This window comes from Meleagris gallopavo, chromosome 4 (genome assembly GCF_905368555.1).
Source record: "Meleagris gallopavo chromosome 4, MGAL_WU_HG_1.1, whole genome shotgun sequence".
Taxonomy (NCBI): domain Eukaryota; kingdom Metazoa; phylum Chordata; class Aves; order Galliformes; family Phasianidae; genus Meleagris; species Meleagris gallopavo.
In genome coordinates, this window is record NC_139407.1 from 7,576,106 (window position 1) to 7,592,960 (window position 16,855).

At 36.5% G+C, this 16,855-nt stretch overlaps 1 protein-coding gene across 2 annotated transcripts in view; it reads left to right on the forward strand.

Annotated features, from left to right (window-relative positions):
* Positions 1–1,230: 1,230 nt before the first annotated feature.
* The window catches only part of LOC104910521 (uncharacterized), a 118,432-nt gene continuing 102,807 nt past the window's right edge, over positions 1,231–16,855 (forward strand). The window contains exons 1-2 of one of the 2 annotated variants that reach the window (XR_014882818.1): positions 1,231–1,469; positions 1,639–1,755. The gene's annotated coding sequence lies outside the window, so the exon portion shown is untranslated. The remainder of the gene's footprint in view (positions 1,470–1,638; positions 1,756–16,855) is intronic. The other variant, XM_085222081.1, reaches the window with a different exon arrangement.

Below are 16,855 nucleotides of genomic sequence, written 5' to 3' on the forward strand. Positions count from 1 at the left end.
TTTCGTCAAAGCAGAGCACAATGCTTCCAGTTTTTCTCTGCTCTTGAGTTGAAGGAACTTTCAAACCAGTCATCCTTGTCATAGTAGAATGGTTTCTTGTTACTCTGTCAACTGATAAAAGGTCTCACGCGTGTAAAGTGAGAATTGTTGGCCATCCTGTAGGTTTGAGCTTGGCAAAATTATTGAAGTGTTCGAGCATTCTTCATTGTAGTAGATAGTTTCCAAAATGGACTAGGAAAAAACCCAGCATAAATACAAGAAAAAATTAACCAGCGTACGCAGGAAGTTATTAAACCATTTGATTCAGAAGGCCAAGAATGAACACAGGAATGAAGGACTAAATATGCCTGTCACAAAGGGAAAAATGCTTTCTCAGCAAGTTTCATTACGCAGACCTCCCTAATTAAATGATTAAACACTGTCCAGGGTGTGGACAATTTCTTATTTTTCATTTTTTTAGAAGTTATTCACAACCTTAGTTTATCCATTGATTTTAATGAATTATATTCACTTAAATGTCAATCTTAATGACATACCAAGGCTTTGTGGAAAATATTTCAATTAATAAACAAGTAAGTTGCTCACACAAAAATATATATTTTTTTAAGTTGTTTTAATAGACTCTTTCTTAAGCATTAATCATAATATCTTTGTAGGTGTAGTTTATTAACTTGTTTGAGCAACATTACATGAAAGAAATCAGAGAATCAAGCAGCACTTGTTTTCCTAATGATTTCTCTTCAGAGTAGTGTGCTTTTTGTAGAAGAAAGAGCACGTTTCCTCCTCAGGATGAGTATTTTCTGCTCTTGCATCAGTACCGTGTTCCCTCACAGCTGTTCCTGCCTCCCTGTGGGGAACACAATAAGCTGCAATTAAATGCAGGTGCTTGGAAGCAGGAGTGCCCTTGCTCTGTTCAACAATCTGAAGCAACAAACAAAAGAACCAGAGAGACAGGAATCCACCTTCTGTTTAATGGGGCATGAACACTTTTTCTTGGCACCAAGACAAGTGTCTACCTTTTGTTAGAAGTACGTTCCTCTTTTTCCCTAGGTGGCAACACAGAGGCTTACCTCTTGTTTATTAGTTCACTGCTAGGGGAGAGAGAATCCAAACAAAACCATATGCTGTGACAGGAAAACAGCAGTCACTAGGCACAGAAAGAAGAGCTCTTGCCTTTGTAGAGTAATACAGTTTATTTCTGTTTCTAGATTTGTGGAGGAGAGAGGGAAAAATATTCCTTTTCCCTCCTTGTCCCTTTCCTCTCTGTGTTGTGTAGTCAAGGGGTGGTAATAAGCAGACATATCTTTAACTAGAATGCAGATTGCGTTTTTCTAGAGTAAGAATTTTTGTTGTGGAGTTACTTGGATACCAAAAAAACAGCAGAAAAGATGCCAGGGGCCTAACTTGATTAGATATTCCTGTGTTTAAGTTGCTGCTCCTGAAAGTGGTAGGAGTCCTATTCTCAGCAGGTGAGCCCTGCTGTTTGGAACGAGGTGGAGAAAGTACTCGCATACAGCTCAGGGGAGATGAATTGCTCTTCCAAACTCCTGATCTCTTTCAGAAATGCTCTAGTGAGGTCTTCTTAACTTTGCCACAGAGATTGTGTCTTTCCCTGACTATTGCATTTGTACTCTGCAGGTCCCAGCTCACCGTTTATTCTCTGATCTGTTGGATGTGGAGCAGTAGCATCTCAAAATGACAGTCACATCATGTTGGATAAAAGAAAGAAACCAGAGAAGTCACAATTCACTTTGGGTATGAACATTCTTGATCTACTTTCTCTTCAGGAAACCTAACTTCTCAGCCAAAATGCTGATCAGTTTTCCTGTGATCATCAGACAAATGCCTCTGTAATGTTCCCCTTGACTCCCCTCACTGCTTCATGTGCAGCACTGCCAGCAGTGTCCCACATCTGGATGAGGCATGTGCCTATGGCAATTGCCCAGCCAAAAATGTATTTTCTGCTTTGGAGTGCATGTTTTTTTCTAAAGGAGAACCCTGAGCAAGGGATATTATTTCTTCTTTTGAAGGGCCTGAGCCATGAAATGTTGTCTTGTACAATTAATGAATATACAGATGGTATAGTATATCCAGAAGCTTGGCTGATGTTATTGTTATATTGGAGTAGGAAAAGAAAGATGCTCACCCTTCCTGGGCTTGCAAAATAGACTCCAGTGAAGTGGATCTCCAGAAGAGATCCTTCCCCACTGGCAGTCAGTTCTTAAATGGGTCTAGGAGAGATGCAGCCAGGCTCCACCCCTTCCTGCAGCACAAGTGAATTGCCTTCACCTGTGCTCCCGTGGCTGACTCATTGCTCTCCTCAGGTGATTAATCAGAGGTTCAGGCTGTGATTCAGCAGCCCCATACACTTCTTGATCCCCTTAGACTTCTTCAAGCTTAATTGAAGTATATCAACATTTATGGGGGAACAACTGTGGGTATATTTACACTTTCAAATAATTATGTATGCCACATTTGTTCTAAAAATATTAACAGTTAAAAAGAGAATGCTTGTGTTGGGCAGTTTTCTGCAAGGGGAGGGCTTTTCCTTCATGAAGTGTTATAAATGTACTCTTCTTTGTGAGATGGTATATAGTACTGTGAAGCTAGTAAAACACTGTGGAAGCCAATATCACCTTTGCTTGCAACTGCAAGATTATCTGTAATGAGCGGTCCTTATGCTGGTTTTTAGGATAGATTTGCAAAGTAGGTTATGAGCTATACCACAGTTTCAAAGACAACAGTTCTTTTGAGTAACTTAACAGATTTACCTAGCTGATTTACTGTGGGTTTTAAAGCAAGCTATGAGGCAAAATTTTATTTCCTGAAAAGTGAGAATCGAGCTTTCAAGGTGTTTTCAGATGGATATTTTTTTAGCTTTGAAGAGTTCAGGTTTTGGGGATGCTCTCATTTTTGGAACATTTTGTACAAATATAATGAGAAATAAATTATGTTTCCAGGCAGCAGACAGCTTGACAGATAACAGGTTCTCCTAAGGGTCAGTGAATCCCTTTGCATAGCTTTCCTAATTAGGAAGAAAACTAAAACCTATCTTTAAAAAGAATGAGTGTAGGAAATAGAAGGGCAGATGTGTGAACAAGGAGGAAGGGGGATAAGGAAATAAACTGAGAAAGCTGTGTCTGTCCAGGTAATTGTATTCCCCATGGATTGCTCAGTGCTGGCTAGTATTATAATGATTTTGTTTCGGAGAAGGAGGAGTGGGATTTCATCTCTTCTGCTACACATCTGGTCAAAATTTGCCCTCTTCTACTCAAACAAGTAGCCAAAAAGCAGGTTTCAGGCAGTTTTGAATCCTGTGACTTTAAGAAGAATAAATCTCATAATGGTTTCTACGTACTTTATATGACAAACAGACTTATATATCTGTGAATGTTGGCAGTCATAGTGGCTCAATATTCTTTTTTTCTTCCCTCTTCTTTTACAGGAGGTCTTCTCCTCAGGGTATGTGAAGTGGGGTTGTTTTTTAACAAGCTAATTAAATAGCAGTAGTTTCCTGTAATGGAGATTATCTAATTGGATAGCTGTTTAATGGCTTGCTTTGAAATTTAAACTAACTCATACCTGTAACTGTACATAGAGTGGAAATAAGCATTGCCCATAATGAGCCTTTCCTCTCTCCCCCTCCCCTTCCCTCTGTTATATGTAGCTGCAGGTAAAGTGTGCTGTGAGAACAAATATAAAAGACAGTATTAGCCTGTCAATTTGGAAGTAAAATACCGTAAGAATTGCTAGTTTTGTATAAATCAGCGCGCTAGTATTCTCCTACTGAATGCATCTTCAGGTTTTTGTTGTCCTTTTCCCCGCATCCACTCTAAATATGGAAGAGGAAGAAGATAACTACTGCTGGGGAGGAGGGGTTTTAACAATTTATGCTGGTTTTTTCATAATGGTTTTGAGGCTAAAACATGTTTGTGATATTCAAAGAGAATATTTCAGAAAGTGAATGCAATGGTATGATGAAATAGAGTCCTTCAGGTGGCTCTGAGGTATGAAGAATTGATTGACTCTATGGCCCTAGCCTTCAGAGGTCAAAGTTATAAGCCAAGATAGCATAACTCTTGTTCAAGACTGTGGCAGAAAGTGGAAAAGACAAGAGCAGCTGAATTAAATCTGGAGATCATGTTCAGGGTTATGAAGCATTCACTGAGTGCTAGGACCTTTATCATTAACGTTTCCAGGAGGTCACAGGTCTCCTGTGACCAGGGAACTCTCTCCCTTAGAGCACTGTGAAAAAGAAATCTGTGATCTGTCTGCTTTTTTTTCCTCTCTTTCCTTTTGATATGCTGTAACTAATTTTAATAGTGTGCATTGGAGGATGTGTTCCATATCCTATACATTTTTTTGCTTTTTTTCTTCTCCTCACGTTTTATGAAAAAGTTTTGCTTAACTGCAGCTGCAGCATTTCCTTATTTTTTTTTATAGAAATTAGGATGAAGGGGGTTAAAGTCAGGCTATCAACAAAAACCTCTTTTCTTTGGGTGCAGACAGATGTCTGGACATTGAAGCAGTCCAGCAGCTGCAGATGTAGATTAAGTAGTTTCTGTTGTGCCAGAAAGAGGAAAATGAAAACAAGTTGGTTTGTCAGAGAAGCTAAAGACCCAGTGATAACTTAAACAGGTCTTCTCAATGCCATCTTCTTTCATGCAAAATAAGGGAATTAGTTTTCTTATCATCTATGGCATAATCACACTAAAGGTTTTCATTTTTTCCTGTGCACCATTATATATCACAAAGCTGGTTACAACATCTACTCACTTGGATACAACTGTATTTAAGAATATGTCCTAACTTTTTATTGAAGCTTAAATCCTTTGTTCTTGGAAACATGCATGTGGCAGTAGTTTAGTTTTGGAGATTTACTATGAATCTGTAATAAGCAGGAAGCAAGCACAAAAAAAAAAAGTATATCTCCAGTTGGTACTGTTAATATCTTGTGCTTTTATTATAATTTTCTTAAAAGACCCATGACAGTGTTCCCTCTTCAACGTGTTCACTTGTTAAGATGAAGGATGATGCCAAAGTACTGAATTAAATATGTTCTACTTCTCTTCCTCCCTCCCTTCCTCTTCAGTCAATTTTTTCTCTTACATTTTTAGTAAAATTGCCTTCATATCATGCATGCAAGGTGTCAGATCCTTTTACGTGTTGAATGATAATACAATTACTTTAAAAGTACAGATAGAAATGTATGAGAATTACGATCAGTATTGTGATTTAACTCGTGTAAAATCAGATGTTTTCCAAAAGATTAAAAGAGACATTACAAAAAAAAAAAGTAAGCAATGTAAATGTGGTGGAAATTGAAACTCTCTGGATCTCTCCAAGATGATTTTGCAGTTTTTAACTGAAGTATGAAACAGGTCAAATTCTTCCCAAGTGTTTCTCCTTAAATATTGATTTATGCTAGAAATAAATGTGACACGAAGTGTCTCACCACTGATGTGTAATCAGTGGAACTCCTTCCAAAACCATACTGCACAATGTACTGCTGTTGCCTTGAGGTTGGTGATTAAACCCTCAGTTCCTTTTCCCTGTTGAATTCTGGACTGCCATGAGATTTCCTATTCAGTGCTTTAGTTGTGTAAGAAAGAGGTGTGAAAAGAATGGATTGTTATTACACTGGACACACAGGTCGTGCAAGGCTGTGGTTAGGACTCTGTATACTGTTTGTGCTTCTTAGATGTTTGATTTCTAAAAAACAGAACCCTTGGATGTTATCATGCCAGCATGTCCTAGTTGGACGCGGACAGAAGATCCAGTCAAATGTGCTTTTAAAAACTCAGGGTCGCAGTTGTAACTTGGACTGCTTTGAATCCCCTGGTTTTTGTTTTTTTTAATGGTGACTGAGGCAAAACTTTTTTGCAGCCTGTTTTCTTTTTGCAAAATGCCTGAAAGCTGAGAACTTCTTAAGAAATGCATAAATAACAGGATAGAATATGGCAGAAATCCAGGTATTTAGATACAGTTGTTTTAGTAGTTTGGTTGTTTTTTGTTTTAGTTTTCCACACAGTGGAAATAGATATTGAATAATAAGAGGCTATGATTGTATAGCAAAAAGAAAGGCTTCAAAACAGAAGAATTCCTAAGTAGAATGAATGTCTTTATCTAGAACACAATTGAAGTTGTGTCCCTTAAAATGCTGATACTTTGAAATTTTCCTTCAGCAGTCTTTGTCCTTTTTTTTTTTCCTTTCTTCTACTTATGTCATGTACTACAATATGAGATATTCAGTTGTGCCTTAAATGTCAAATGTTAAATGTGATGATTATTATAACCCCGTCTTGATTTGACATGGTGTATTATTCTAACTGGCTTTTGGTCTTAATCTTCTAGCTTTTTAAAATGAAAAGTTTTTGTAGTTCTGCAGACTAACAAATGTGCAGTAAAAATGCAGAGATCCCAGCCCTCTTGTACAAAAAAGGATACAAACATTTCCACTGAAATTAGGTTCAACAGGCCTTGGTAAAAGGTCTGCTGATATCTAGAATGTTTACAAGAAAGGAAAACCTTATTAGATAACTTATTAATACTTTGTAGCCCTCTATGCAATCCTCATAAATGCAACGTGAATTTGGTACAATGATAACAGTGATAGAAAAGTAACATGAGAAGGAACTGTTTGAGATATGTAAGGCCAATAGCTGAATCAGTAATTTGCTATAGGTTATTATATATGTTGTCTAATGATAAATCAAAATTCAGATAAAGGTTTTTCATTAGAAGATCTAAACTTACAGAGCTACTCAGTAGCAGCCAAACTACATGGATTAATTTTCTCAATTTGCCAAATACTGTCTGTTATACTGTTTTGTAATGGTGACATCATTTTTATTCCCAGGATGATGTGAGAAATTTCCTTCAGGCATAGGAATATTTTGCTGTATATTTAGTTTTAATGAGTTTGTTACTCATTGAAAAGTGACAGCGTAGCAGTCACCTAAGCTCCCTACTTTTTAAGAAGTGTATTTTCTTTAACTCAGCACTGTGGACAGGGTAGATGTCACTGTTTTAAGCTGCTGTGTTTCACAAGTGGTTTCATACTTGTTTCACAAGTGGTTATACATTGTAAAAGGAAAGTACAAAAACTGCCTCCTCAGAAAACTGTATTTCTACAGATATTTTGCATTAACAGCTCAGTCAACCAGTCTAAAAAAGAAATCCAAATCTCTCTCTTCATCACTTCCAAACAATGCATGTCTTAATCTAGAAAGGCTTTGTGTTGTTGAATAAGTGATCTTACACTTTGACTAAAAATCATTGCAGTTGTACTGCTCTCATCTTTTCTATGAGTTATTCAGTTATATCTGACTTTATCTTGATGATTTCTCTTGATCAACACTCTTCACAAGTCAATTCCATTTTTCTCCCAAGAAGTTATTAACTAATTAATATTATTTCCAAGACTGAGCAACGTTGATCCAGTCGAGTGATAATCACTGTTATTTTTCTTTGGTTAATTCTTTTCACAGAATTATTGCAGCCTGTCTTTTGTGGCTGAACTTATGATTTTTGTTCTAGTTTTGTTCTAGTGCTGTATTGAATGTTCAGTAACTTATTTGAACTTATTGTCAATTTATATTGTTTATAAAACAATTATTGCATTAGTCTGGAACAATCAACCTTGAATAAAATTCAATACAAGTTTATTGTACTTCCATTAACTTAGGTTCTGATCTTTCGTAAATAAGTTTTTAGGGATGGGGCTTTGGTTGACTGAGATTGGACTGACTGTCATAAAGTTGCTTTGACCTGTGTTATTATTTTCTTCTTCTCTAAAAAGAGGTACAATATATCAAACTTCCCCATTGTTGTGTTATTTTTATGCTTTTAATATTACTATATGTTCCTGAAGTTCCAAACTTTTAAAAAGTCTTGGGACAAATTATCTGATGCTATCTTTCAATAGATTCACTCCTTTATCTCTCTCTCTCTCTCTCTCTCTCTCTCTCTCTCTCTCTCTCTCTCTCTCTCTCTCTCTCTCTCTCTCTCTCTCTCTCTCTCTCTCTCTCTCTCCCCTTTGAGCATGTTTAGTTTGGGGATTTTATTCTTATCTTAGGATGTAAGTTTACTGGCCATCTTGCTCTATTTTATATACAGCCTAGTATTTACTTGATGTTGGAGCCATACCTAACATTATCTTTAAACTCTGTGCCATTCTCAGTGAATGCTACTACTAGAAAGGGTAGTAGTAGATGCACACTTTCAGTATTATTTTTACTTTGGTCAAATTTTGTGATCTGCAGAGAAAATGATTTGTGAAGGGCAGGGTGTGAGAAACTACTTTTGGGCTGTGTGTAACAGACCTATTGTCATCACTGTGCTTACTAGTTGTTCCTTATTTTTAAAGAAAACGCCACGTTCATTAGTTTGCTTATAATAAAGAATCATTCAAGTGATAGTAATATATCTGAGAATAACTTGTCAATGTATGAAAACTGCATGCAAGGGGAACTTTAAAAAGTTATATCTAAAGTCATCAGTAATGACCTAAATATGCATTTAAGCAGTGATTGAATGATTTGGAGGATATATTTCCATGGTAATCTCTTCTATTAATGGTAAAGAAAAGAAAAGGAAGTGTGTTCATGCTCTCAGTGCTTTGCCCTATTTCTTAACAAGCCAGAAGAAACAGGCAAAACTGATGCAGTGTTACAATTCTTTTTGCCAGTTCAAATTACTTTGGGCTCCCTTAACACTAAACAGAGCTGTTTTTAAATCTTCTGTTTCCTGAGCAGACTGGGAATCCTGATGGCCTTAGAGGAGCAATATCATCTTCTGGTTGACAGATCTTGATCTGAAGCCAGATATCCCATGACTCTCACTTTTCTGCTATTAAGTTCTCATAGTTACTACCACCAGTCTACTTACTTTCCCTTAAAATCCAGCCAGCTGTCTGTCAGTCTTAAATTTTAATAGATATATATCTTTCTAGTATTTGGTACATATTACATATCCGTCTTTCCAAAAAGCTGCCAAAAGTTCAGATTTTGTGAGTGCTGAATTAAACAAATAATATCAGTGTAAATGTATTCAAACATAACTCACTTTTTTATTTAGGTTGCTGCTTGCTGTCACTGGAAAAGGAATAAAATTTAACACAGAATAACACTGCTTCAATTAAGATATTGTTCAAATATTAATAACGTAGTTAAATGTGTTGTGTATACAATTTTTTTGAACATTTGGCATGTAATTCAAATTTATTGAGATTGTAAGGAATCTGGGAATCATAAAATAAGAATGAGCATTTTACAAGAATATTTTAGTGTTTTGTTTTTAACTGCATTTGAAAAAAAAACTTCAGTTCGATTATCATGTCTTAAAATAATATTCTCTACATCTCAAGAGACATATACTTTGATAAGTGACCCATAGGTAAACAAGTTATTTGAAAAAATATGTCCCAATGGATGTCCAGAGAATGCTTATCTTGCTGATTTAACAGGAGAATTTGGTTTTCTGGGATGAAAATCAAATAACCTTGTGCAGGATCACATAATTGAGCTATGAGGTTATAACTAGCAGTATAACTGTCATACTGGTCAGTATATAGGTGTTGCTTTCTTATCACTCAAGGGCAATGTATCTGTTGCTCATGTTTAATTTGAAAGCTCCTTACTGGAAAATATGTTGCACAAGATTCTGTTGATGACTCTAACCTTGTCAGAGCACAACAACTTGATTGGTGGAGTAAATAGCCCAGTGTGGAACAGGCTGGCATCTACTGCTACTATCTAATTATTTAATGGTTAACGTAGTCCACAAAAATACCTCTTCTAATCCTGTACAGGCTCACCTGTCTTTGTTGTCCAGAATGAAATCTGAGGCAGAATTAAATTTTCCCAAGGAAACAGATTCGAGATAGCGATGATTGTCAGGAGAACAGAAGTCCTATTGGAGTAAAAGAAGCAGCATAGAATAGTGGGGTTTGTATGTCAAAACAGGAGTGCTGGTATAGATGTAGGCAGCTGGTAATGGGGACATTTTTCTTCATGTGCTGGGAAGGACCCAGACTCTTGTGACGTTGACTGAGTCTGCACCTCAATTCTGCTCTTCTTGAAGAGGAAAACAGGGCAAATTCCCTTATTTAGAATTTTGGACATTGTGAACATAACATTGGTTAACCAATTGGTATTTCTTACTTGATGAGTTAGGGTTTTACGTGGTCTCTTCAAGATGAAATGATTATGTATTATGCATGCTGAAAATCATTATGTAATATGCTTCCCATCTCAAGCAGTGAAGATGGGATCCATTTATAAGCACAGAAAACTGAATCTGTTACTGTGTAGGAAGAAACAGCCTATTCAGCACAGCTCCACAGTAACTTTTACTAGTGTGAGTAATGCAGGTGTTTCTTTTGTACAGGTTACGGCAGCTACTTGGGCTTTTATTGCATGTCTGAGCAAATTTTGTACAATGGGTGCAAAAGTGTTGATATCATTTCTAAATAGATTGGCAGTGTTGCTGTTTTTTTCTTTTTATTGTTTCTTTTTCTCCATTCCTCCCTATGCAACTTTTTGTTTTTTTATTTTCAGTCTTTCTATTTTCCAAAACTCAGTCATGGCTCAACTGTAGGGATGGTAGAGCTCTTCTAATTGAAGAAAGGAATCTGAATGAACACACTGAGCTTACTGCAGGACCAGACATGAGTCTGTGTTTGTGGGAGTGAGGTAGCTAGATCTGGGGATAATTTCAGACAAATACCAGAAATCAGTCCAGCATAAATGAGTCTTATAAATCTGCTGGGTGGGAGGTAGGTAGAGTTTTTACCCGTATTTGGGAAAAGCTTAAAACATAGTCTTCTCCTCCCCTTCCCAGTGGATCTCTTGTTGAGAGATAGGACATTATGATTTGACCCACCTGTATCTTGCCAGGGAGTATGTCTTTATGCACAAAATAATAGCAACATTCAGACTTTTTCTTTCCTAATTGAATTTGTTTCTTGCTATCATTTATCTCGTGTTTCTGAACTTCCCATCACCCTTTCACCTGGCATCACAGCCAGTCTCCTGGGAAAAGATATTAAATCGGTTAATATTGAAAGGCTGCCCTTGTTGCTGATGTGATCTTATCAGTCAGTATTGACTGATTGCTTAGAAAGCAAAATTACGGGCAGTGTATACACAGTTAACATGCTTCTATGTGACAAACGTTGCTGGTATATGTAGGCTATATTCAGAATAGGTGATTCAGAAAACTGCACAGCAGCATTTTACTCAAGCAGATTAGTCCTTTGAGTACCTCTGTGACATGGACTGACACTTTTGCTCTTGACAACTCATGAAAATATAATCATAATAAGCTAATTTATTGTGAAGAAATCTTGTTGTGTTTTTCCTCTTAAGCCTCTTACAGTTTTGGATTTTTTTTTCTTTTATATTTTAGAGGATAGCAAAATTATTCCTCTGCAAAAAAGGAGGAAAAGCTCTAGGTTGCTCTGTCAGTAGGTGATGCATATTGTTTTGGAAGATATTATTTTTAGTGCATTCAGCAAAGGGTAAGCACTGTAACAAGTGTAACATCTTTTGAAGCCAGCATTAACAAATTCTGTAAAAATAAGCTTGCCATCTTTAATGCTGAGTAAACTTTACTTTCAAGATAGAGTGTAGATGAAGTTATAGGGTGAAACCATTACTAATTGTAGTTATTCCAAGTGTTTACGTCAGAAGGGTCTACATGTAAAGAAGGAAGAGTTGTGCTTCAATAGTCTTAACCTATACTTTTTTATTAAGCAAAAATAACATATTACTTAGTATTCTGTTGTTAGTGACTGAAAATGTTAACTGATGTTTAAGAATGGAGTGTGCTGGGGGGTTGTGTAGAAGTTTTCTTGTCCCTTCTCTCACAGTCAGATTTTCAAGCAACGCAGTCTCTGTTGGTAAAATGGAGAGTTCTGGAGAATGTGTATCCCAATGTGATATATCAAAAGCCCTCATGCTGTTCTCTGATCTTGACTTCACAAGACAGCTGGGAAAGCACTTTTTTGCACTTTAGTTTTACCCAGTCAGAAAGTATTTGCCAGTATGGCAGCACAGTACTGGAAAAGGACCTTATTAATTCAGGCATCTAGTTTAAAGAGAGGCAGACTCAAATATGTATGTGATATAATGACCACTCATGCTGTTCCTGAAGTGTTACCCTTGAGCAACAAAAATTAAAATTCATCAATGTGGAAGAAAGTGTGTCACAATGGATATCACATGTCTGACTGTGGAAGGATAGTGAGACCAGTTCGGAGAAGTCTTCTATTTCATTATTTTTCTGCTTTCATAATTCTCTTACATCTTTAAAGAGGGCTCATGAATGAATTCAGAAATAAGTTTTAAGACAGACAGACTGTCATTCTCCCTCCACTTCAATCTCAAAAACCACAAGCCATCTGAGAGCTGAACTGCTTTTTACTTCAAGAGGGAGAAATTGATAAGATTTAGATCAACCAGAAGAGTAAGAAAAGCAGCTAGGGGGTGAAAACACCTGAATTCTCAAAGGGCCACTTACTGCCAGCGTGAATCCAAGAAATTTTCTTATGCTCAGAATGGCCTAGTAATGTATTATAGTTCCATAATACTTGAATAAATAGGAAAGGAATTGATTGCACGCTTTTTATTTCTCTATTAGTTTAAAATAGAACATCTTCAAACATCTTCAGTGTTTGTTTGCTGAAGCACCTGAATACATCAATGGGTACATAATGAGAATGTATTTCGATCTCAGGAAGCACCAGAGGGGGATAAATAATGTACTCCATAGCAGAACTGGGAAATTCTTAAGCATCCCTTTAGCTGTACTATGATTTGTGTTGTGTATTTGCACTCAGGGCTGTGAAGCAGCAACTGTGCAGCTGCTTCTCTCTGTGAGCAGCAATAGGATATTTGGGCCAGGTGGTTGAACCCTTGACTCTACAATAATGGGCAATAGAAAAAAAAATTGCCCTAATCACCAGCCATATTTTGCTGCTTGGATCCTGCTCTTTCTCTGTCATCTTGAATTTAAGGTGGGTCCCTCATCCCCCACAGGCAACTAAACACAAATGCGAGTGTGATCACACACTTTGTGCTCACAGATCTTTGATCTCCAGATCAGAGACATGGACTGAGCACTGCTAAGACCTGCATAAACACAGAAAGGGCTTCATCCTGAGGGCATCACAGTGCTAGTAGTGGATCAAATTGCACTACACCGCATATTTATCTGGAGAGAAATACCAGATGTTTAATTTTGCTTTTTGCTGTTTGCAGTGTGTAATCTTACCAATGAAATCATTGGCTGCTTGCATGGAATTGAATATAAGAGATGAACAAAATCTTTGCCCTTTTCAGGTGGTTTGGTGCTACTTTTCTGTCTGTGACCTGGTCTAGCTGATCATTTCATGGTGTGTCTCTGGCAAAAACCTCTTTTCCTCTCTCTTCTACTTCTGGTATTATTCCAGCCACTGTCAGCAGAGGCTTGATGTGTTTTAGTGGCTGACTGGGAGGTATGCATGCCATTGTTTCTCCGTATGTTGAACAGTCTTACATGGAGTTGCCCAGGTACACTGTCTATAGCTATAGCATTTCTATTGCTAATTTCCTTAAAAGTAAATAGATTTTAGCTTGTGTACTGTGAGCTTTCAGAATTTGATTGATTGCAAGGCCACCAATGGTATAGAAATCTGTATTTCTTATTTGTGTAATAACTGCATACAGCAGAGATCAAAAGATGTGTGCAAACATTACAGGGGACAGATTAAAAAGAACGCATGTAAATAATTTTGTATATAATGGTAAATATGTTGAAACTAGACTAAAATAAAAATACAAATATTGGACTAAAATACAGCTAAGCAATATGTATTTATATACGTGCGTATACCTACACACACGTGGACATGGAAAGACTGATGCATATATAAAACCCTTCATCTTGTTAAAATAAATGATAATCCTGCATCGTGTGCTGTGGAGGACTACTTTTCCTCTTAGAGCTACAACATCCCAACTTGGAGTACACAAAGCAATGTGAATATTTAAATGTAGTATTCTGTGTAAGGCACGTTCATGTATGGAAATAGTGACATTTATTACTCTGAATATTTAAGGAAGAAATCTCTTATATGGAAATATTTCCATATATCTCCAAATATATACTATATCTTGTCCATCCCATATTTACATTATGCTGTAGTTCTAGAAAGAAGGAAAATTGAAAAGTACCTCATCAAGCATGCTATCTCTTCTGCCACTTCATTATCTTTCAGAAGCAAAATCCTTATCACTGACAGAATCTGCAAAAGACAGCCATGGACCATTAGTTCTTTGTATATTCTTTCGCTTCACCCTCCCTACCACTCGTGGTAGCTAATGGCATTCTAGATAAGCATCTTCCAGTTCTGTGTCTTACTGATCATTTTTACCATTATCAACTGCCTATTTGTGAGTGTAAGTGAAAGCTTTGCAGTGTATCATGAAATGCTCTGTGTATGTTTTCACTTACACTGTTACGATACCTAACATAGCCCTCAGTAACTTCCCACTTCGTCTGAATAAGTAGTAGGCTGTTATTTTTAAAAGTTTGTCTAAAGATTTTTGTATATACCTTTTATGATCTGTAATACAGCTCTCACCTGGAATGGAAGGCCTCTGCTTTGTGCACATATTGCACACTGCAACAGGGCGAAGTGCTTAGCATCTATTAAACTGATCGTCTGTAACCTCAGATCTGCTGTTTTAAGGTTATTTTTGTGCTGAATATTCCAAGATTTGTAATGAAAGTACATAAAATTCCCTGTGTATTTGCTTTATGCTTATACATTATTTGCTTCCTTCTGACCTCTTTCAATCTTACACTCTTCTGAGCATACTCACTACTTTGAAAACATTTCGTAATTCTGAAATCATGCAGAATATTTGCAATTTTTCCTCTCCGTATCTTCTTCTATTTCCTCAATGAAGTACCTAGAAAAGAAAGTGACTCAATTACTTGGTTCTGAAAACTACCTGTGTCATTTTTATTTTTTTTATCTTTGTGTGTGTGATTAGGGACCGGGAAGAAAAAAGGAATCCTTTATATTTATTCCTTCTAAGGTCTTCCTTTTACTGTCATTGGGCAAAGGTGGAAGGAATCAAGTGTAGAAGAACTGAGCTTTTGCCATGCTAAACAGAAAAATTCTAAAGTAAAAGATGAAGTAAACAGATTTACTTGAAAAGTAGTGCTGAAGTTAGTGGTTTCTCAAATAAAACATCCAGCTACCATGTGCTGAAATAAAATGAAAAACTGGAGTTGTGGAGAGAGGTGGACAATTTGCCCATGGAAGAACAGTCTACCTGGGCATACCTGCTTCAGTTAGGAAAATGGATCAAGCTGAAGCTTATATTTACTTAAGGATCAACCCCTGAACTCCTGTACTGTTTTGCAGCACTTTGAAGTACAGACAAAAATTTAACGTTTAGCAATGAAACTTATCCGAAAAACTGTGAACATATATGAATCATTAGAATGATAACTAGCGAGTTCTGTCTTCAGAGTAGGATGACTCTTGTACATAAATACTTCCAGTGGAACAAAGTTAAAAAGTAAATAGCACCTGTGGATAATTTTGTATATGAGAATAAATACCTATGTTTAGAATAAAAATATCCTTTGTTTTTTTTGTATCTAATGCATATCGCATAGTTGGACTAGATGACATCTAAGAATTCCTTCCGACCCAAACAATTCTATGATTCTATGTATTTCATATAGTTGAATACATATTTTGAATAATAACACTCTTACAGAAAATGAAAGTAACAAATACTGTCTGTTTCCCTTCAGTTGAAAGTATGATATGGTAAAATTTGCTGCTAGAAAACTCTCTGTTAATGGATGTTGATATCAACTATGTAACTTCTGCACTCATTACAGTTGTGAAGATTTAGTCTTTGGAATAGAATTTGTTTAAATACATTTACATTGTTCCTGTTGACAAGTAGGCATGAATGTCAATGGATACTGAACACTGTCTTACATGGATGTATTTTTAGTTCAAAAGCAACCAGAGTTTATACATATTTTCTCATCAAATGTAGCTTTAATGCGTCTGTAGTTTACCTCTAGTTGAATGAAAGTGTCAAGAGATTAAAACAAAGTAAAGAACACAATACTACATTGCTTGTTTTCTAGATTATGGAACTCTTCCTCTAGAAGAGATTTCAGTTTCTTAGCCTATATAACTAGGTTTACATCCCATGCTAGGCTTGTCTTCTTTACTCCATTACAGTTGCTAAAAAGCTGTCTAAACAGCATTGAAATGCTTTAAGAAAAAAAAAAATAGAGGAATACTCTTTTTAGTGCAATTTCTTCTTCAACTTAATGGCTCGAGGACAGAGACTTCATTTTTTTTTTTTTCCTTTGTGTAGTGATCCTGAACATTTGCTTATCTTGTTTTCTTTCCCTCCCTATCCTATAGGACTTGCAAGAAGCAGATTTCTGTTTCCAGTAGCTTTGTAAATGAAGGGAGAAGGAAATTTGCTGTTCCCAAGGCAATAAACTGCCTTGCTTTGTTTTATTGTTTTAGATAATCGAATATCTGTGAAAGACATTCAATAAAGTCATTGGAGATTAGTCTTCTAGTCATAGAAAAGCACAGAAAAAGCTTTTTCTACTGGGCTTGATCTAGGAAACCTAATTTAGTGACCATTGCTTTGTTGCTGGCACCATCATTGTGTATATTGTTTTGTACAGAGCCAGGAAAAGCAGGCTCTGCTATCAAATTAATGTTACCTGGATGAGTGAAGAGCTATAATTTATAAGAATTGGCTTAATGTACAAAAGAGAAAGGCCTTGCATTGTATTTCCTGCACAACAGGGGAAA